The sequence below is a fragment of the Adiantum capillus-veneris genome, chromosome 12, assembly GCF_014529385.1.
Source record: "Adiantum capillus-veneris isolate H3 chromosome 12, ASM1452938v2, whole genome shotgun sequence".
In the NCBI taxonomy this organism is placed as follows: Eukaryota; Viridiplantae; Streptophyta; class Polypodiopsida; order Polypodiales; family Pteridaceae; genus Adiantum; species Adiantum capillus-veneris.
This window is the reverse complement of record NC_140942.1, coordinates 99,590,833-99,602,788: the sequence shown is the minus strand read 5'-3', so window position 1 is coordinate 99,602,788 and position 11,956 is coordinate 99,590,833. Positions and strand designations below refer to the sequence as shown.

The following is an 11,956-nucleotide window of genomic DNA, read 5'->3' as shown; positions in this document are numbered from 1 at the left end:
TAGGATCTTTTTCGTTTTGTATGAAGGGTGACATTGTATATCGATAGGTGGACAACCATGATCTATGCAGAGACAAATTGGTTTGTTTTGAACGTCCGACCTTTTGGTCCAGCAGCAAATAGAAATCCTGGAGGGGGTCACTCACAAATATGTATGCATGTGAGTCCATTGAAAGGATTGTTTTTCGTACATTTTTAACATACACAGCAGGGTACCAATCAAAGGGGACAAACACAGATTGAACTAGAAAAAGGTGTGTTTTATTCATACGTTGTATTTAACACATGACAGGTGGGTTTATAAATTAGGCCTTGAACGCATGTTATATGGAGGATTTACATATAGTGAACCCCCTAAGTAGAAATCATCTTTCCCACAAGCCTGGCAATGCGGGCTTGCGAACATCGTTTTTTTAATATAATTTCTGTTTTTTCTGTTCTTAGTGGATGAAAGGGGATTGATCGAGTTAAGAAGAGAATGAAAATTGTGTCAAAACGATACGCATCCTATATTCCTGTGAACGAGGTTTCAAGTATACCTACAAACGGGTGTAACTCAAACACACGTTAGGAACTTCTGTGGCATTCAATTCATTTTACAACAGAAGCTTCTCTATTGCTTGGGTTGAAGCCTGTAGATTGTAAAAGATTCTTTAGTCAAGCATAGAGTTGGCAAGTTGGAAAGAGTACGAATGCATGTACACATACTACTGTGAGACCAGCCTGTATTGAATGACAAAGCTCAAATCCCAATGGTCGGCAAATGGAGGAGGATGGAGGTCATGAATTTTGTAACTATGTCCATTGTGTTACTATTATTGAGAGTTTGCATTTCTTGTCTAAGCAATCTAGCAAAAACCTTTGGCGACGGTGTCTAAAATGTAATGCTGCAAATTGTTGCTAAATGGTTGAAGGCTGTTTCTGAAGCCTCTTTTGAGATGTTCTTTTATGAGAGCTTTGTTCAATCTCCTTACAATGCTTTGTAGTGATTGACGCTATTGAATTCTATGCTTTATGTTCAAAACTTCCTTTTAGTCATCTCTTGAACATGCATTTGCATTTGCATGTTTGCACTCTGGATTAGGAAGGCAATGGTTGTTCACACAAGACACCATATGGGGTACCAATCATCCCCCTCAAATCAATTTGATGAGTATTTTTCCTGCAGTTCACACAAGACACCATATGGAGTACCAATCATCCCCCTCGATCAATTTGATGAGTATTCGTTGTCCACCTCAACCACAATATGTTGTGATAGATAGTTACGTACATTTGTTTGTTTCCTTGAGAATCAAATTTTGTTTAATATAGCTAGTGAAATGAGTTGTTGCCACAAGACACCATATGGAGTACCAATCATCCCCCTCTATCACTTTGATGAGTATTTGTCCTCCACCTCAACCACAATATGTTGTGGTAGATAGTTACGTACGTTTGTATGTTTCCTTGAGAATCAAATTTTGTTTAATATAGCTAGTGAATTGAGTTGTTGCCTTGGAATCCTGAGAAATAATTGACATGATGTATTCCATGTAATGTACTTGGGGTAATTTGAATAATCAAATTTTTTTTTTCCCGGAGGCCAAAAAAATTTAGCTATAGTTTCTTATTCTTCAATTGTGTGATTATTCATTGCTTATATAGGATACCCTCTTTTGGCTATGGGGTGTGATATTGGGTGAGGAAAAAAATCTCGAGTTCACATTGGCTTAGAACAATGTCAAGATTTTCCATTCCAACTTTTTATAGCACCGTGAGGAACTACATGCAACTTTGTATAAATTTGTAAAATTGTAAAGATAAATAAGTAACTTTCTTGGAGCTTTTTTCTCATGTACCTGTAAGAGGACGCAAGTCAATGGTGTGAATGGTTTGGTTATTGGTATTGCTAGACCAATTGACATTCATTGTGGTGGATAAAGCACTCTAATTAACTGAATTTTACTTTGTGTAAGCATTGTACCTATTATTTGTCCCTCTTATATTAAAATGGATTTCAGCTTTGTAGTATGGGAGTCTAGTTTCCCAACATGTGGAACCTCCCCCAAAGCCTTAGGTATTTCCATGATTCTATTTCTTGGTCAATCAGTGCATCTTTTGGCATCATTTTTCTCTCCTTGTGAGTCAAACTTTTGCAATTGGAGGACTTTGTATCTTTCTCGGCTAGTTTATCATGTCTTGGTTCTTCTCAAAGTTGTAAGCATGTACTATCTAATGCAAGGATGCCTCACTTTTCTATTGATGTTTTACCTTTCTCTAGTGATAAATCTTTATGTTGTCGAATTTGTCAATGCAAAAGCGTGGAGGGAGGGAGGGAGAGAGAGAGAGAGGGAGGGAGGGAGGGAGAACCAACCAACTAGACAAGGAATTAGATGATTATTACAATGGGGGCAACTTCTTATACAATCTCCTTATCTTAGAGAGCACTCACGTAGTCTCTACTTTAAAACCTCGAAATCTATGTAGTCTTTATGTGTGCACAAGTTCTTACGCATTAATAAGCCATGAGGTTTTTACCTATTTTAATATGCTTTTTACTCTTGGCCTCATCCGTGTATAATTTGCATTTCATTTGGCCTATTTTTACATATCCTTAGCTTGGTTAAATGCACCTTTCTACTTTCGGTGGTGCAGCACACCAACCTCTTGTTCTAATGATGTAGGATGTGACCATCCATTGGGAGCCTCTATTTAAGGGCCTTCATTTCCTCTATAAAATTGTTGCACATTAATATAAGGACAGTAATATCTTTCAGTCGTGTGGTGTTACTTTCATTAAGTGTGTCAAAGAATTAAGGCTTGATTATGGCATAGTTATATATGGATTTTAGTATGCTGGATGACTTCATTAAAAAAGACTGTTCAAGCTTTAAACTTTATGGAAAATAACAGTCCGAGAAGGGTGATTGCTTGCATCGTAGTCTCTCGATCCAACGGATCTCTTGAGCTTTGACAACATTTTATTGGCAATTTTAAAAGTCCATACAGCAGAAGAGATTTCCTTGGTGAGTGCCTCTCACATCGCCATCGCATTAGTCGCATCCCAATCAACACATGATTGAAAAAACTTGTCATTTTCAAGTCAAGTCCACTTGCTGCTGCCGAGCCTTATCTCCAAGCCATCGACGATGTCCCACAAGACTTTGTGTAGGAACCACAGATAGACACATATTCAGCTTCCAATGAGCATAGTTGTCAATGGTAAGTTTATCGGCTATGTTCAAAGATTGGGGGGGGGGGGGGGGGGGGGGAGCCATCAAAAAGTGGCTCTTATAACCAACAAGAAAACAATCTAACTTCAGTTCAAGGGAACAAGGGCTAACAGAGGTTTGTTAAAATGAAAGTGACTTATGGCTTAGTACTAACCCACCTCCCTTCTTGACCACGAGAAACAAACCCTAAAGGGCATAATTTCTTTGAAGAAAATACATTTTTCTAGGGTGGCCAATGTGGGCACCTCTCCTTGCTTGGCAATGGCCTGCATCCTTGGCCACACTCTCTCTCTCTCTCTCTCTCTCTCTCTCTCTCTCTCTCTCTCTCTCTCTCTTTCTTTTTGTGAAAATGTTTCATTTATACATATATTACATGAGATTAGCCAGTGTGAATCACACTAACAGCTTCCTGATGAACAAAAGAACTTCTTACTTGAAGGAGGGCATCCCCCATCATTCTATCTCTGATAACAGACATGGGGACTGTATGCTGAGTCATTTGGGCTTTGTTAAAGGTCATTTGGTTTCTCATAGACCAAATACACCACAAAAACCATACTCTAAAGGACACCAAGGAAAAGTGAAGGGTCTCTCTCTCTCCCTCTCCCTCTCCCCCTCTCTCTCTCTCTCACACGCGCACGGGCGCATGCACGCGCACACACACACACACACACACACACACACCACCCACTCACACTCTTTATCAATCTCTCTCAGCATCCTCTCTCTTGATTCTTACACACACACACACACATGTTTTTGATATTGAACACGCTTTCTTATACACATGTGTGCACACGCATGCACACACTCGTGCAGGCACACTCATTTTTCTACTCAGTTGGGTGTGTCTTCTCAACAGACCATCCTTGCTCTCTCCATTCATGGTTTCCAACCGACAAGAACCAGCAATGTTATTATAATGATATTTTCCCCCACAAAAATCTTCACACTCATTCATGTAATTGTTTCAATGTGGTATGAACAGACTCTGAGTAATAGAAGCGTTTATAAAAATAACTTTCTAGCTGGTATTGATCGTCTCAAATTCTTTAGAAACAATGAGGAATCTCTTTCTGTCTTCGCAACTCTTCTTGTTGGCTTGCCTTACACTAGCTTTTTGGATGCACATTCCCCACATTAAAAGCGCCTCACATTCTTCAGATGTACTATTCTTCATTGAAAGGGGATCTTTGAGCCCCTTTTGGAGGGAAGTTGCATGAAAGGTGAGTGACAAAGGGATTTCAAGCCTTTCACATCTCTTGGAATTGGCCAAAAGATAGAGTGTTTGCATTCCCCAAAGCCCAAGATTCCTATAACAAGCAGGTATACAAAGCCGACTAATTCGTTCCACTTATCAAGCTCTCGAAGGAAAACAAGTAAAACAGCATTGGCGGAAGACAGTTAATGTCATTTGAGAGACTAATTGGCGGAACTCCATGAAGATGTTTACTTGGAAGTTGCTATGGGGAGCCATTCCAATTGCAAACAAGATTCGCACTGGAGGTATGGACCCTGACACTTGCTCTGGTTTGCAGAGCAGCATCAGAGGATCCCCTATATCTCTGAAAGAACTGCCTTGGCACACGGAGTCTGGCTACAAAAAATTGCAAATGGGTGAGAAAGACCTGGAAGATTATCTTCTATACGAACGACCTCATCCTAGGAGGAAAAGTCGAGCCATTCTAGTTTGCACAACTCACTAGATACTACTATTTGAAACAGATACGAAAATCCGAGAACCTTCACGTCTTTGAGGCAAAATGTGTCGCAACGCAATTCAATGATGTTGTGAGCGAGAGCAATGAGCTCATTTATGTGGTTGGATCAAATAGAGGGGCCACTAGTAACACTGAAGAATGGAATCATGTACTTAGGTGCAATAGATACTACTGTGGTAGTATTTAGCAAGCCTCTATCAATCTCATGTTGCGTGTCGTTACAAGCCCCCTTTTGGAAACATTGGCCCCTCAAGGGGCACATGTAGTGCTTTGAGTTGAAATAGCATCTCTACCCACAGTTGTGAGTATGGGCAAAAAAAAAAGCCTCACATTCTACTCATTCTTTTGACGGGTTTGCAATAGGCTGTTAGGGTTGGCACCAGCTTTTGCCAGAGGATGGGGGCAAGGTGGGAAGAGGCCCCCGTTGCAAGGGTGTCCCCAAGGGAGGGGGCCCTGGCTAGACAGCCCCGACTCCTTCTATCTGTCCTCTTGACCCTATCTTATTGGAGACAAGATGCTATGGGAAACGCTCGCAGACATGCAGGGAAGAACTCTTTGTTGCTGGCAAAGGTGTAAAATTAGGGCTTTGGATGAAGTCCACTTCGAGGCATGGGGAGCAAGAAAAGTTGACAGAGTTCATGGGCTATTGCATTTCGGGCAAGCCGTTAGTGGTGAAGCAACCACTACCCTTGAATGCAAGGCATGTAACATTTGGAGAAGTGCTTATGGATTTGTAGTAGAGGAATTTGCAAGCACATGTGTTGATGTCTGGGTTTTGTGGTGATTTGATGCTTTTGGATCCGGTCTCATTCCTATCAAGGATTTCAAGCAGTGCATAGTAGTCTCCTTGTGGTAGGCTTCTTTTTTGAGGTTGAACTTCTTTTCCTCGTGGCATTGTCTCAAGAAAAGTCTACAGTGGGCCTGCCAAGCCTGGTGGCATCCCCGATCGATCTCCCCTTGCTTCTTCCTTGGATGGGTGGCTCTTGATTCAGGCTTCTCATGTGTGTCAAGGTGGCTCCCTTGTGAACCGGACATCTCCTTGTAGTCGGTGGCTCCCATGTTAGCCAGACGATATCACACAATTGATGCACCCATCGATGCCACAAATGCGACTATCCATTTCCCTAGAAGGCCAAATCCTAGTGGGTGAAGATGTTGAACCAGCCCCCAAAGTCTCTTCGAGGAGATGTGCGAGGGGGGACACTCTTGGTCATCAAGAAAGAGTGAAGGGCAAGGAAGAGAAGGGCCCATGGTTGAGAGCTACCAAGGCCTCCCACCCGAGCAGCCTGCAACCCAGCCACACTCCTGCATTGTTGCTAGATCAGTCCACAAAGCTATTGCATGCCTTATGGCAGCCACGCTATGAGCTTCCCCTGCTCTACGCACTCGTTGACTACCCACAAATAGACCCCTCATGAACCCTACATCTATTATGTTAACAATTGTGTGACCCATCCTATGGACGGGGTTGTGTGTGTGTGTGTGTTTTTTTTTTTTTTTTTGGACCTCCACACTATCTCGCACGGGCAGGGCTTCAAATGGGATCTGTGGTTGAGGTGATTCGGATCGTCAGATGCACGTTTGATAAATTTCGGGAGAAAAATAAATTCAGGTAGGCTTGTAAATTCGGGGCAGTCGGGAAGTGGCCACACAAATCTGGAGGCGAAGAGAGGGTCCACGAAAGGTCAATGCACGAACGAGAGCCGAAGATTTGAACCCATGACCTCGCGGTTGGCAAGCTAATGAGCTAGCCATGCAAATGCATGTGGTTTGTTGAAACCACTATGAGCACCCTTGATTATGAAGTGAGTTTACATCCCCCCCCCCATGTCCTTGTTTACTTTTCAGCAATCGACGTGTGCTCACCTCTCCGTTTTCATGTCCGCACTTCCCGACCATAGATCCCACTGCTTGGGAGTCATCAAGACCCCTTGTTCGATAGTTGTCTTTTTGGGGGGGGGGGGGGGGGCTTGTTAACATAGCCTAATAGTTTACTCCCATTAAATCAATTTTGTGAAAAAGATAAAAGCCTAAAAAGATACAATTTGGAAAAGATAGTCGTTTGGAGACCATAGTTGGGTCATCCACAACCTAGGGTCTAACCTAGTGTACCATTTGTCCAAGACAACAAAGCCCCTTATTAAGAGTGTATTCTCAAATGTTGCCAGTTTTCATCAAAGTCATATGAAAATTTTGCATTGATTGGCAATTGGTGGCCTACGAACTTGAATGCAAGCTTCACCACTTCATCAGAAATCTCTCTCTCTCTCTCTCTCTCTCACACACACACACACACACACAAGTCTTCACTTTAAGGCTTATCAATTAGAGGTTTCTTTGAATATTGATTTACCATGTAAACTGTTTTAGTTCCATGTGGTCGTAGCACACATATGATGGTAGTAACTTTTAATCCCATAGGTCATTTTGGCCTCTTGATAAAGTTGTCCCTACATCTCTCTCTCTCTCTCTCTCATCCACTAATCCAAGTATGGAAGATTTGTTATCCGAGCTCCCTCTTGATTGTAGCTTTCAAGATTCTTACAAATATACGCTTAAAGTCTCTTGGGATGGCCTTACAACATCAAAACTTCTCTTCTCGTGCGTGTGTGTGTGTGTGTGTGCGCACGCACACGCACACGCATGCATGAACAAAAAAGAAAAAATTGGAACAAATTTTTATATCTCCCAAGTGAGGTAGACTGAATTCTCATAGTACCCTCTTGAGCAAAAAGATGGACTTTAAGTTCAAGTCTATTGATAAATCTTTGTAGTCTCTTGGGTTTTTTGGCCTGCCCAAAGGGATAAGGCCATAGTGGTGGTTTGCATTTTTTCTTAGGGAAAAATATGAGATGGGTTTATAAATAAGTGTGGAAAATAAAAATTAAAGTATGTTGTTTTGAGTGGTTCTTGAGAAGATCGGTGCATTGGATTCCGAATGGTGGACATTGGGTGCAAGCTGGAACCTGCCAGTCTTAAAGTGGGGTTGGTGGGAGGGCCTTATAATGAGTGGCTTGGTTATCATTCTTCCCTCTTTTGGAGTGGAGCCTCATGGAGGTCTCATTAGGGTTAGGGCTCATGAGCCCCTTAGTAGGGTAGGCATGGCTCAAGGCGGGTCTATGGCGGTTCTTGGTCGTAGGTTTGCGCTGCGCATGGGGTGTCTTTGCTTGTTGTCTTGGTGCTCTCTATTGTCCTGTTCGCCGGCCTATGGCGCTTCTGGGCTGTGCTCCTGCTCTGTTGTCCTACTCCGCTCCCGTAGTGCTGTCATTCGCGCATGACAGCATGGGGGCATGTCGCCCTGCTCGCTGGCATGTGACGGTTCTGGGCTGCGCTCGTGCTCTGCTGTCCTGCTCTGCTCCTGTAGTGCTCCCCTGCTTCTTGCATGGGGTTGTTGAGAACATGCTGGCTTGTGTGGCATGGTTCTTTTCGTTGGTCTATGGCGCTGTTGGGCGTGTTTCAGTGCCCTGCCTCTCCGCAGTCATGCGTTGATGTGGTTTGTCGTCCTGCTCGCCGATCTATGGTGGATTTTGGCCGCGCTTGTGCTCTGCTGTGCTTCTCTGTGGGTGCCTCGTGTTCTTGGTTCGCTGGTCTATGGTGGATTGGGGTCGTGCCTTGGTGCTGTGTTGCTCTGTGTCTCAGGGTTGTGCTGCTCTTTTTTCTCGTCTCCTTCACCGATCTGAAGTGGCGCTTGAACATGTGGTGCCGTGTTGCTCTGTGGATTCGGGCCGTGCTGCTCTGTTTGGACGTCGCCTTCGTCGATCTATGGCGGATCTTGGATGCCGATCTGTGGTGCTTCTGCTGTTTCTGGTTATGTCGTGCTGCATTGCCGTCCTCTTCGTCGGTCTGTGGTGGATTGGGCCGTTCTGTTCTGTGCCGTGCTGCTCTATGCATCGTGGTTTTGCTACTCTGTTAGGACGTCTCCTCCGTCGGCCTGTGATGGATCTTGGACGCCGATCTGTTCTACTGCTGCTGTTTCCGGTGTTGTCGTGCTGCATTGTCGTCTTCTCCGTCGGTCTGTGGTGGATCGGAGCGTTCTGCTGTGTTAATTTTGGGTATGTTTTAAATAGATTTTTTGGGTTAATTTTGGGTATGTTTTAAAGAGATTTTTTTGTTTGATCTTGCTCTATACCGGTTGATTGGTTGTTTGACAGTTTGCTGTTTTCTGCAGGGGCGTGCGGAATCATTGACGGGATTGGATAGATTGGGTGGCTTAATGTATGTCGAGGTCAAGCACACTATGTTATAGGCTAAATAACTTGAATACTATAATAGTAGCCAACTTTTCGGTGTCAATTAAGTTTGATGTTGTGTAATGTTTTGAAGTTAATTATATCTTGAACTTTGTTCGATTGTTGTTGATGGACTCTATGCCTTGTTTTGCTATAATTTTTTTTTTTGGTGTGGCGAGATGCTTTTAATTAAATACGATTGGCTCCACATTCTATGATGCAATTTTGGTCCCTGATTTAATCCTTTTGATGGATTATTTGGACTAGCTGAGTATGTGGTTAGGGTTTTGGGATTTGGCGTTGAAAATTTATGGTTGTGAGGTTATTATTTCAATGTAAAAAAATGATTTAACTCTCATTATTAAATATGATTGTCTCAAGGTTCATTGTTAATATTGTAAAGTGAGAAAATAAATATGTTTTGATGTGATGATTTAGGATCATATTTGTTTTTATTTTTTAGATTTTTTAATGTACTTAGTTGTAGTTCTGATCTCATTTGCAGCCTTGCACTTTTCTTCTCTCTCCTCTCTCTAATATTTAGGATGCACCTATCTTTCCTTCTCTCATCTCTCTAGTAATAGTTGAGTTATTTGTAGCTTTTAATGTTATTGCAAAAATCGCAGTAGAGTTAATTAAAAGAGCCCACTCTTCTCTCTCTCTCTCTCTCTCTCTTGATGGAGTGTATAGGTCGTGACCCAATATAATATAATGATAGATGGAAACAATTGTAAAAATCTGCATTTATTGCCAACCTTTGAGTGGAACTTTTAAACTATCTTTCTTGAAGTACTCAAGATTATCCATCACGTTTCACTCTTTGAGTTGTTAGTATATAAAAGCCAAAGGTATTTTGAAGAACTATCATGTTTTACAAGCCTCCTATTGTGAGATTGCTCTTGTTGAGAGTTTAACCTCCTCTATAGTACAGTCTTTTAATCCTTATAGCCACATCTATTATCAAAGCATAGCATCACTCTCTATATCAAGGCGCCATGGATTCGAATATGGATGGTAATACACCTATGCATTTTGTTTCCTATTTTGGCGCTTAAGAGTCTTGTTGTATTGTTTATCTTGGAAACTGTCTTGAATTTGCTCTTGATTATAGATGCTTTCACTACAAACTCAAGCAATGATTACTTTGAGACTTTGAGCGCAGCTCCTAGAACTGAAAACTTGCATGAAGTTGTGTCTGAAAGTGGGGGCCTGGATCGCCAAGTAGCTTAGTAGGTTCTCCAAACTTAGCATTTAAAAAGCTTAGTCCCAAGGCCAAGTTAAAGAAATCTCCAAAATCTGTTCAAAAAGCCCTTAGTATTGCAAGGGGAATGGCCACTGTGAGAGGTTAGCTTTGTTTAAATTTCTATGGCTTACCAATGTATAATCGATAATAATAGTATTGTGTGCCATGTGATGTAGCGCGAACACCGCTTAACATTTCTGGGATTGCCACTCCCTCTGTTGGTGTGAGTCGTTCGTTGGGCTTAGCATCTACTAAAGAAGAGCCAAAGCCTATTGTTGACTCTTTTGAATCTCAATTGGCATTGAGCCAATCTACGCCCGAGCTTCTTATTTCTGAGCTTGCTGATGCTATTAACTTCCGTTTTGTCTTCATTGGCAAGGTGCTTGCAAAATATGGCACATACAAAATCCAAAAAGCAAACTACAGCAGATTTTTGAAGGCTGATCTTGTGGAAAAGGTTGCACATCATACTATCCCTTTTGTTGTGGCAGAAAATTATATTGAACAGATTGTCAACTCATTTGTGGTGGGTGATTTTATACGTATTGAGGGCCCTGTTGTGAGGAAAAATAATCCTAGTGATGGAGGCACTTGCCAACTTGCTCTCTATACTGATGTAACTACATCTATCGTGAAGGCTCCTTCATTCGACTTTGTGCTAACTCTCTTTCCCGAGCACAAGATTAAAGATCTTGTCTCATCATGGACTTCCTCAATTGAAGATGGTGTGCCTACCTTAGCATTTACTGTTATCAAGGTGGAGAACATGGCGAAAAGTGATGGGAGTAGTGGCACTAGGCTTATTGTTGTTGATGGCCTTGCTGATGTTGATAGAGCAACGGTAAGCTTCTATACACAGCTCTAAGTGTTCTTGATAGTGTTTTGATTGTTTGTTCTTGCTGCAGCTTTTGTTTGTACCTTCTCGAAAGGCTGATTTTTATAACATATCCAATGAAGTCAAAGAGAATGGATTTTATGATTGTGTGGCCCTGTGCGCTCCTTGCCGCACTGTCGAAGCAAGGGACTTGCCGATACACCGCGTGCGAGCCACAAAAGGCTCCAAGCACACAACAAGCCTAAACTAGCAAGCTCAAGAAAACAAAGGGTGTGTCACTCACCGCTCTACGCTCGCCTTCGTGGTGGATTCCTCGCCGCGATGAAGAAGAAGCTGCAGTCGTGCCGCGCTCAACCGCTTCGCCGCCGTCGTGCCTTCGTAATGCTCGATCGCACACACACTCTCCCTCTCTCTCTCTCTCTCACACACACACACACAAGGAGGTGAAGAAGAAGAAGATGGAGATGGAGCAAGAGCACTCTTCTATTGCACAAATGAGAGAATGAGTAAAAATTAGGTTTAGTTGGCTTTTATAGGAGCTCACCCCATTCACACTTGGGCGCCCATGCTTAACCAACTAATCCCTTGAATGTCCAAGTTAAAGTGCGCCTCTCATCGGCGATCACTCTACCTTTCCCTATTGGTCCGACAAGCCCGGTACCTGACTCTACCAAATACATAATACGCGTCCATCGTAGGTGATGGGTGTCCGTG

At 42.6% G+C, this 11,956-nt stretch overlaps 2 pseudogenes across 1 annotated transcript; both read left to right on the top strand.

The window, feature by feature from the left end:
* The first annotated feature begins 8,009 nt into the window (after nucleotides 1-8,009).
* Nucleotides 8,010-9,135, top strand: LOC147446208 (uncharacterized; annotated as a pseudogene). The gene is made up of 4 exons (XR_015189929.1): nucleotides 8,010-8,750; nucleotides 8,849-8,866; nucleotides 8,950-8,987; nucleotides 9,104-9,135. The product of XR_015189929.1 is annotated as an uncharacterized LOC147446208 (transcript).
* A 1,040-nt stretch (nucleotides 9,136-10,175) lies between these two features.
* On the top strand, nucleotides 10,176-11,187 carry LOC147446207 (uncharacterized; annotated as a pseudogene).
* The last annotated feature ends 769 nt before the right edge of the window (nucleotides 11,188-11,956 follow it).